Raw genomic sequence first — 11,454 nt, 5'->3', positions numbered from 1 at the left:
GAACTGTGACAACAGAAGCATTGGGAAGAATATTTATTAAGGTATGAAAAGGAAAACAGGAATGAAAGATTTCATTGTCTGCACAGAAGTGGGATATTTAGCTTTATTAAGTAGGGTGTAGTGATAATAACTGGGAACTGGATTAATCCATGTGTAAAGAGAAGATTTCTTACTGTGTGTTTAGTGACAGAGAGTGACTAGTCCTGCAGCCACAGAGGGGGCAGAGTGGACAGCTTCTGGGAAGAGAGGAGAAGATGAAAGAAAGAGGAAAAAAGCAGTGCAGAAGCTGTGTTGAGAGTCAGCAGCTAGAGACCACAAAAAAAAGTCTGAGTAGTAAGATTCAGTCACCTGAAGTCATGTAAACAGCAGAGGAGCTAACAAAAAATATGGGAACCTTCACTGCTGGATGAAAAAATGGGAAAACACTAAAGCACATGATGCAAGGGTGTACCAAGGGGAAAATAAACCTGATTTAGGAATAAGGTCAGTTGAGAGTTTTTTGACAGAATTTTTCTAAAGCTCATGCTTTTAATGGAACCTGTCAGTATGGACAAACTGCTATCAGAAAAGTATTCTTTTGGTTAAAATTAGAGAAATCCCAGAGACCAATCCTAAAATATCTTGCATTATTTCAGAGGAAATGCTGACTTAAGATGTGGGAGGATAACAGAACAGGAAAACGGTATGATATTAGCTTTTCTAGTGTATGTAAGTCTCAAGTTTATTGTGAAAATCTGAAAAAAATCTGTCTGTTGAGTAGTTCTGAATGCACAAAAATGTTCAACATAAGAATACTTCTGTCTTGTTGTACCTCTGTTTGGGGCTTGAGAGTGAGAGGAGCATTTGAGTCTAAATCAAGTTATTTTTCTTTAATTTTTGTAGATTTATTCACAGAGATGTGCATAATATTACTAAAGTTTTCAAGCATTATGTTTCTTTTTTACCTTACTAAACAAATCAATTTTAAAGTGTCCTGTTTTTAATCACAAAATAAGTAAATGTGCACCTAAGTATAAGGTGAAACTGCTGTCATAGCAGAGATATTTGTTACCACTCTGAGAAAAGAAGCAATGGTAAGCAAAACTTTGATTACTAATTTTAGTCTTTGATATGAACATTTAGCAGTTTTTATGTTTCATAATAGGTACCAAACAATCTATCTGACCCAATTTATCATTCCAAATGTCCAGAATGCTAAGAATGATAGATGCAGCATATAGCATTTTAGAAGTTTGGGGTTTTGGGGGGGTGTTGATTGGTTGGTTGGTTATTTTTAACTTCTAAATATGTTGTACTGTGTCTATACTAATATATCTGTGCTGCCTACGTATAGATGATGTGACTGCTGAGGGAATTTATTGTTAAAGATGTATATTTTTGACATCAGAAAATCTCACCTGAGTACACCTCAGCCTCACTGTCCAAATTTAATGGAAGTGACTGAGAGCTGGAGCTCTAACAAAAGAACTGGAGTGCCTTGTCTCACTAAGATGCTCTCAAGTATAAAAACATACCCATATTTTATCGTGAAACCTCAAAAAATTGAGCAGGCTATGCATTAAGAATATGAATTTGGTGAGATATGTCATCACCTTTTTTCTTTTCTCCTTTACATCCTGATGTTCAATGTAACTTCAAAATCTTGCTCAGGTGGATGTAATGAAGGTATAATCCATAATTCATGTAGCTATTACTGACTTAAGTCTTCTTTCTCTTCCTTCCGTTCCCACAGTTGTTTGGTTCTTAAACTCAGTCTTGGAGCAGGGGGTTAGATGCAGTAAACAATTATTTTAAACACTTTTAAGTATTTAAACTTAACATTGAGTTGGATGTATAAGAATAATCACGTACCTTTAAAGTGAAATTGCATACTCAGCCCCAGAGGTACCCAAACCAAGAAGACGGAAGTATAAAATGAAACAAAATAGAGTTACATTCAGAGGTATCTATTCTGTGGAGCTATGCAGGCACCAAATGTTGAAACAACTCTTATTTTGGCATATCTTCGGAGTCAACAATGGACTGATGCTACCTTCTGGAATTGAAAGAAGTCAGACTCAGAAATACCACGTTACTATCATACACCATATATCTCAATGGGCTTATTTTTAACCTTTTTGGGGGGGCTCTTTTTGAGAACAATGAAGATTTTACTGCCTGAGCTGCAAAGAGATTGATAACACAATATCAATGAAAAAGTATGAAGTCAAGATAAAATAATTAAGTATAAACTGGAAGAACTGGAGGAATACAGGCAAATTACTGTTTTAATGTATAAAACTTGTTCTGCAACATGTTGGCCAGATTACTCTGAAAATAGTCTAGAGGAATCTAGTACTAGAAGAAGTAGCAATGTAAGGTTGAAATATTTCTCCAAGTCATTTAAATATCCATACCATAACAAACAAGCAGTCTTAGAAAAGACTGTTGTATCCCAAATAGAATTGTTTATGACTCTCAGCTAGTTCTGTAAATAAATAGCTTAAAATGTAAAATAGTTGGAATAAATAAGCTGTTTGAAATATGGAGCTACCTTTGGCAACAAAAGCTTGAAAAATGAACTTTCCTACCCTTGCCCTTGCCTGTCCCTTGCACCCAAATCTTTAAAAAAACTTCAGTAACTTTAGCTTTGTCCAACATTTTGCACAACTTTAACCTGAGATATTATGTCTGCTTTTTCTTTCAGTATAAAACCTGTTTGAAGAAAAACATAAATTTTAGTTATTTTTTTATCAATTCCACCTTTATTGCATGAACTGGAATTTTTCTGCTGAAGTCAGCAACTTTATAGCAAGGTACAGAAAATCCATGCCAGTGAGGTACTTATATATTTTCATCCTCTTTCCTTTATCTTATAGTGAGGGGTGATATTTGCTATGGGTCACTCAAGAAGATTTGATGTGTAGGCTATCTTTTTTCTTTTTTTGCTTTTGGTGTTTTTAAATTTAATTTCTCTGCCAGTCACAATTGCTTCAATGATTTCATTGTCCCTTAGGTGATTTCCCTTTTCCCTTTTTTTTTCCCTAAGTAAATTTTCCATATCTGGAATGACAGGAAACAATGGACTGGAATAAGGGAATTACCCTCAGATTATTCTACTGATTACACAGCTTTGTCCTACTCTAGCGAGCTGATTGTGGAGCAGCATTTTCTGAAGTGTGAGCCTAAATTTCTGCTCCATAATGTCTCTTACAGATAAATTTTCCTTCTGTTAAATATTTTAGCAAGACTAGTACCTGTGTTCTTTTTGCATCATTTTGTCTAACCCACCATCCCTTTCACTTAATCCAGCTCCTGGATTTCCCAGATTGCCTCACGACAATTTGCTCCATAGTTGGATTTTACACTGCTGGATGTTGCTTTGTTGTCCTCTGATTTTATGAGAACAACTACTATGTCCCTACTTTGTGAAATTCCGTAAATAGTTTAACTTCCCTGTTCTCATGACTATAGCACAGTTCACTCTTCCAGAGGTAAAGAGCAAAAGGAAGAAACAGCAGCTGGTACCGGTAAATAGATATTGCTGAACTTCAGTTACGTGAGCTCAAGAAGCAGATTAGTCTTGCCTGAAAATAAATTGTCAGGCCCTAAATGTTACACAAGTAACTGATTATTAGTTTAGCCTCAGCAAAGTAGATAGTAACCATCATAAAGAATTCCTCTAACTTCTCAGGACTGAGAAATTCAACCTTTTGACATGTTTTTATCTCACTAAATATCCAAGTTTACTTCCAGTCCCATAGATGAAATGGATGGTCTACTCTAATCCTTAGATTAGAAAGGAACATAGACATTAGTGGGGAAAAAAGTGTTTAGACATAGCTGCAGTGCCTGTGTGAGCTTCCTTGAACACAAAAATTTTGTATTATATTGTTCCTCTTCCATCCAAAACCAATTTGCAGCAGTAGATAATTGTTTGTTGATATGATCACCAATTTGAGGCAGAATTTAGTGCATCAGTACTCTTAGACCATAGACTTAATTCTTCCTCTTTCTCCTTTCATGAACATCATGTGCATGAACATCAAATCCTTGGTATCACATTAGATACCTGAGATTGTTTGCTTTCAGTTCTTTGGCATCACAGTTACGCTGCATGCACTGCTGACATTTAAATATCAGCCAGATGTCGTGATTTTATTTTCAACTTCGCTAACCAAATTGTATGAGTCACCCCTTGCCGATCAGGATCATGCAACTTGGTGGAAGAACATTTCAGGCAAAAATTATCATCCTATTATGATCATCATTCTGCCTCTCTCTAGTGATTCCATGTAAATGCATTCTGCTTTACAAAATAAATCAATACTTGCTAACTCTGGTTACTTGCATCCACAAGATTTGCAACAAACTACAATATGCTTAGACATGCTGATGCAAGAATTCATTCTTCAGTCTTGTACATGCTACCAACTTCAAATGGAGTTATTTTGAATTTTTTCACATAACATTCAGAATCCCCACTCTGAAGATATCTAGTCATAGCAGGTGCAATGTAAACCTTTTCTTGTGTCTGTGTATAACTTGACACAGGGTCAAAGTAACAGTTCTGCCTCATAAGTTCTAAAAAAATATATTGTATTCTCAGTTAGCAGGGTCAGAGGAAAAGAGAAAATTATTTTGCCATAACTGAAGGTGAAGTTTAAAGCTGCTGCAGAGCAACTGAAGTATTTAAAAATGGGAAACTGTTCGAACAATATATGTATTTCTTATTCATTTGTTTTGTGTTATATATCCATTACATTTTTAGCCTAAATGACGTGGTCACCCTATAATTTATTATTTGAAATTCTTCATCATTCAAGTCACAGACGAAAGATGGAGACTTATAGTCCCTTTTCCAATTTAGCTCTATGATGCTGAGACCAACTGAATTTACAAATGTCAGAAAGTGAGTGCAAACCTGTTTCTTCAATGTAAAAGACAGGGAGGTGCCTTCAGGGGCTTTCCTCCAATGCTTCTAGATCCAGATCCTGTTCTCTTTTTCTTGCCCCTATAGGATGCACAAGCTGATACTAAAATTTTGGGTTTGGTTTTTTTTTGTTTCATTTTTTTTCTTTCTCCTTTTATTTTTCTTCTCCCCTTTCCTGGCCACCCTAAAGCACAGAGTTAGAGCCTATTAAGGAATGCAAGAGAGGGAATGATTCTTATCCAAAGAAAGATCCAATGCCCTTTTTGAGACCCCTCATTCTACTTGGAGCCCCTGAAGTTGTTATTAATCCCACCAGCCCATGCTGAGCCTTCCAGAGACACCCCCAGGCCTCCTCCTGTTGCTGTGCTGAAGTCCAGCTGAGCCAAAGTCACCCTTTTGCCTGTTAGAAAATGTGTCTTTTTTTCCCACATGCCAGGTTATCTTCAGTTTCAGTGCTGCAATGCACGTGATGAAGTACTGAACAGCATGCTGACCCTGACTACATGGATGTCAGAATGCCAAATAACTTGTGTGGGGCTGAGGTTTCACCCCTGCTGTGAAATGAATAGAATTTGGAGATTAGGTAAATGAGAAAGGGAAATCTTGTAGTTTTCTCCATCACTCATAATAGATTCACACCATATGTAAGACTTTAAATGAAATGGTTTTTCATCAATTTTCAGTTTGAAATGATCAGACTGATACAAACGCTCAAAGGCTATTATTTTTCAAGGTGAGATAAGTAGTCTTTTGCAAACTAGGCCATGTGTCTATCTAAAAACAATGAAATCCAAATTTTACTTTGATTTCTATTTTATAAAGTCTTCTAATTTCAGTGTGAGGTATGATTTAGAGAAATTTCACATATATTGTATATACAGTTCAAAAATGTGTTTCAGGGAGATGAACAGTATGTCTTTGGGTCTTCATATAGTGGTGAACTCAGTCTCCGCACAGAGCAGGTGAAATATAACTGTATAGGTTGACCAGTAATTCCTGCCTATATTGAACAGGTCGAAACCTCTGTACCTCTACCTCACAGCACTGCATTAACTGAGGTACTTTGTTGCATTCCTCCTTTCCTGCTGCAGATGAGTGAGGAATTTGTATGTATGTTTCTAAGAATGAATTTTTCCTGTATTTAATATGTGTTTTTCTTTTTTAAATAAGTGGTCAGCCAAAAAGAATTGAAAAGCTTCAACCCTAATGAATCACATATATTTTTCTAGTCAATATTGTGGAACTTCATGAAGTGGGAGTATCTAGGCAAAAAGGACAAAACCAATACCTTGGTATACCTTAATATTCAAGACCTAAGAATAATCATCTTGGACCTTTATGCTGTCTATGAGAAAGAGGGAGTCTCTGGCCAAATGAGTCTTCTCCTATACCTACTACCATATGGAAGTGCTTTTCAATAAACTGTTCCTTGAGGGTTTAGAAAGCAGAGGAAATTATTTTCATTATTGTTTTAGGACTTTGTAAGGATGGGAATAAATTCATTGCCTCACCCACAACTGACAGCTAGTGCAAGAAACCACGCTGACTAGAAATTCAAATTTTCTGCTGAATGTCAACGTCATCCCTACTTAACTCTGGAAAGTGGGGTTAAAGGACGGGCTGTGGTTAAAATCTGTGGCAACTAAAAGCATTATTGCCTGAGATGCTGTTGTGAAGAGCTGAGGGTTTCTAGGCACAAAGCCAGTATTTCTTCCCCCTTATTTAACGAACTGGACTCCAGAGATGTTAATAATTTCAAGTGGCAGATTATAGTATGCACTAAAGGTGAGGATATTAGGTGAGTTTATTTTAAGTAGTTTTGGAGGGTGTTTTTTTCCGCCTAATATTTTTAAAACTCAGATTTAAATTCCCAGAGTTTTAATCCAAAAGGGACTATTACATCAATTTGATCGAACTTCTGTTTTCCACAGGCCATTACACTTAACACAGTTAACTCTGTGTTGAGCCTAGTAACTTATGTTGGCATAACACATCATTTCTAGAAAGGTACAAACTTTTAACATGAGGTTATCACACTGTCCCTCAGTGGTGTATTCTTGTGGTGGGCCAGATGTACTTTTGAATATGTTGATCTAGTTGTTACTTGTTTTAACTGAAATTGCTTTAATTGCCAGCTATTGTCTCTGTTATGTCTTTGTTAACTAGATTAAACAATCATCAATGTTAAGTTTCTTTAATTATAACCTTTTAAGTTTTTGCAGAGATACCTAAGTTTACCTCTTTAGTGCCTTGCTGTGTGGCATGGCCAACAACTCCCAAGTAATTTTGTCAATCTCAATTTTTAGTCTAAGATTTCAACGTATTTTAAGCCCTTTGTTTTTCTTCAAAGGACTTTATCAAGAATCCAGATCATCATTTGTTGTATCAACTACAACGTTATCAGCAGTGTTCACATTTAAACCAGTCCATTGATAAAAGAGTTGAATAAAAGCGATTCCTAAAAGTTCTCATTATAACAAGCTGTTCAGGAGTGATTAATTGCTGACCTTTTTGGGACTTGAGAAGTAGACAAGTCTGAATCCATTTGACATATGCTTTGTTACTATGTGCTGTTAATTGGGAGCTCTGCAGAGCAAGGTCAAAAATCTCACAAAAGTTTAATTTTAATGATCAGTTACTTTTATTGACCAAACATGTTACTTCATTAAAGATGACATTGTGATTATTGGACATCACTTGTTTTTCATAGGTTTATATTCCTTAAAAATATGACTTGTTCCTCAGTTTAAATCCTTGTTATTTTTTTTTTCTCAAATTGATTTATCTGTCTTACCATTATCTGTGTTATCTTGTGAGACTTTCTTATGAGCAGGCTATAAGAACTCATTCTCCTTTGCTTTGAAATATCCCTGGTTTTCCAACTTTTAGAAATAATAGCAAGCCAGAGATCTCTTCCGCCAAATCTTTTAGGATTTTGAGCGAAAGTTATCATCTCTCCTGGAGTTAAACTTCTTTTAATGCCTAATTCCCTAGAGGGTATCATCCAATGACATCATTCTCAGTTACTAATGGAGTGGAAAGCACTTCATCACCTTCAAAGAATACGATTATGTCATCCTTGTTCCTTCTAAATAGAGAACTGTAGTATCTGTTAAATGTCTCTGCCTTAGTACTTATTGAAACTAAATAGATGTCCTGCAAGATAGAGCTGATCTGCCAGTTTTGAGCTAATTCTGCACTTTACTAATTCTAGGTGCCTCACAGTCTAGGATTCCCATTAATGAGTGGTTTTACAAGAGCCATTTGACCTGCATTGCATTTACTCATTTTAAGCATGTATTTCTCCCATTACCTTCTGCATCTTATAAGCGAACCAACCATTTCCTCACCACAAAATTACAGACATGTTCTTTTCAGACAGGTTCTTTTGCCAAAGAATTTTCGATGCTGCTAAAGCATCGTGAAGAAGAGGCAAGTTCTTAGAAGTTTTGTTTGGTCACCAGAAGAGTGAAATAACTTATTTATTCTCTTCTCTGCATTTCCTCAGCACTGTGTCCTTGCTTGCAGGTTGTGCAATAGCATGCTACCTTGTGGGTGTAGAAGCCACGTGCAGGTGAGCAGTGTTTCTGTCTCGGAGGAATTATTTGTTAGCTTGTGAGATGAGTCGGCAGTTTACACAAGTACTGCATGGGGAATAAATCTAACATCGCAAAGTCAAGGAGACCCATTTGCCTCTTATTTTTAGTCCATAGCAGGTAGCTGATATTGTTCAAAAATTATCTAAGCTGATTTATTACCCACTTGTTTCAAAAGGAAAATGACAGTTGAAAATTCAGGGTGTGTAGCTTTGTTTTTATTCAAGTGCTCCCAGAGTGGAGTCGGTTTGGGGTCAGCCACCACTAGCGCTTGATCCATGCAGACCCTCCAGAAGAGGCTGAGCATGGGGACACCTGTACGGCCAAATCCACATCCATGGGCCGAAGTGCCAGGGAGGGACTTGCAGTTACTGCATTTCTGAAAATTAGCTGGACACTCTCTGTCTGTGAAACATCTGTTTTGAGTGATACTACAGCAGCTGTGATGATCTAATAGCAAATGAAGCACTTCAGAATTCAATTGTACAGAAGGGCCTTTGAGGAGAATGATAAATGACTTAAATTAAGCCACAATTTTTAAGTACCTAATTTGACCCTTGTCCATAATGAATGCTTTCCTCAAGCCTTCTCACACCTGTCACTGTTGGAAAACAACTAGCATTCGCCTGTCTGTTGTTTGAGGTTGTGTTCTCAACACTTTATTTGTCAAACAGCACCTGAAGTATTGGTGTAAGAAATTGGGATGTTAGCTTTTCAATTCCCTTTCGGCATGCTGCTTCCTTGTATGCACCTGGCAGTAACTCAGAGAATAACTTGTGTCTGGGAGGAAAAAGTCCACCTTGTGTCCAGAGTTCCTTTAATAAAAAGTATTTTCCATATCAATGTTTCTAAGATTATTTTTGAGTTCTCCATATCCCAAAATAGCAAGGAATAGTTTACCACCTTGCCATGATGGTGAATCTGGAAGATGGTAGACTTTGAAAATAAGTTATATAAATGTAGTTTCCTTAATTTCAGCACTTTTAACTGCTGGATCAGCTTAGCACGTTTTATGCATGAGAAAGGAGTACGAGTTTGGGATAATACACTGCACCATATTATCTTTTATGTGCTTTTAAGAGGAATGGGGCTTTAGTAGGTGTATGCTACTGTGTTCTGCATAAAAATACCAACCCCCCCCCCAAAAAAAAAAAAAAGTCTTCCAAATTTTCAAATTCTTTATGTACTATGAAAAAGCATCTGTAGTGTGTTGCTTAAAGGTTTAGAAATGTAGATTGCAGCAATAACAGAGCCTGGGAACTCTTAGTTGGGTTTAGTCAGGTAACTTAAAGGATTTCTATCATCATTGTTAATCTGGTCAAAGAGATTTTTCCAAAGGGCTAGTGTGATGGTAATGAATCATACAGCACAGATGAGAACTTCCTTAGTTTGTATCTCTCTGTATTTACTTTACATTTTGAATGTACCTGATTTCATTAGTAAATATTGTACAACACTACAAGCCTGATTTGAGAGGCACCTTGGTGTATGTGTGCAAGATTGTCACCCTGTAAAACAAAGGGTAACATTTCTGCCGGAGGCTTTCTTACAGGAAAATCCCATCCTTTTGTTCTGCCTGAAAAATAATCCTGTGCTGAAATCATTTTTAGGACATTTGACGCTTGCTCTTCCATCAATAAGTCAGATCTCAGTTTATCGATGCACTTGCCCACGAGTTTAAGTCCTATGAAGGCCAACTGGGGCTTACGCTCTGAGATGAGGCTGCGCTTGAGCACCTGTCACAGCTGTTAGAAGTTGGTGATTCCCACTTGTAAGTTTCAGGATAAGAATTTCCTATTTACAAGTAAGGACAGCAGGATTGAGTCTGCTCCCTTGATGATATTAATGCTTGTTTGTTCAACATGCAGAGGAAGGGTACCAAATTGTCAGATTTGAACACACGCAGCAGCAGTAATGTCTAACTCGCACCATGTTTTCCATTTAAAAATCTCAAGGTATTGTCAGTAGGGACCCCTGTGTCCTACCATCTTCCCAGAAAAGAGAAAGATAAGCAGAGGGGAGGTGAAATGATTCTCCGTCACTCACCCAGAAGCCAGTGGCAAAGTAAATAAGTGGGAAATGGGCTCATATCTGTCCTTAATCCCCCAGTGCAAAATGGGGTTTTTTGCGCTCACTGGGAGTAATAACATGCTGGTTTTATGGCTGATCTGGCTACACTGTAATGTCTTGTTCAGTGCAGGGGGGCAATTCCTGCATGGTGTATGTAGAATTGCCTGTTTTCCTCCCCACATCACAACAAAGCACCTTTAGAAAGATCAGTGAGGGGGTGGCTACTATTGCCACCCACCCCCTGCCTGGTGCATGCCAGAGGATTTTGGCCTTCAGGGCTGATGCTTTCACAGAATCACAGAATGTTAGGTGTTGTAAGGGACCTCTAAAGATCATCTAGTCCAATCCCCCTGCTGGAGCAGGAACACCTAGGTGAGGTTACACAGGAAGGCGTCCAGGCGGGTTTTGGATGTCTCCAGAGAAGGAGACTCCACAACCCCCCTGGGCAGCCTGTTCCAGTGTTCTGTTACCCTGACTGAGAAGAAGCTTCTTCTCAAATTTAAGTGGAACCTCTTGTGTTCCAGCTTGAACCCATTACCCTTTGTCTTATCATTGGTTGTCACCGAGAAGAGCCTGGCTCCATCCTCGTGACACTCACCCTTTATATATTTATAAACATTACCACCCCTCAGTCTCCTCTTCTCCAAGCTAAAGAGCCCCAGCTCCCTCAGCCTTTCCTCATAAGGGAGATGCTCCACTCCCTTCATCGTCTTTGTTGCCCTGCGCTGGACTCTCTCCAGCAGTTCCCTGTCCTTCTTGAACTGAGGGGCCCAGAATTGGACACAATAATCCAGATGCGGTCTCACCAGGGCAGAGTAGAGGGAAAGGAGAACCTCTCTCGACCTACTAACCACCCCACTCCTAATACACCCCAGG

The sequence above is a fragment of the Caloenas nicobarica genome, chromosome 1, assembly GCF_036013445.1.
Source record: "Caloenas nicobarica isolate bCalNic1 chromosome 1, bCalNic1.hap1, whole genome shotgun sequence".
Lineage (NCBI taxonomy): Eukaryota > Metazoa > Chordata > Aves > Columbiformes > Columbidae > Caloenas > Caloenas nicobarica.
This window is presented reverse-complemented; position numbering follows the sequence as displayed.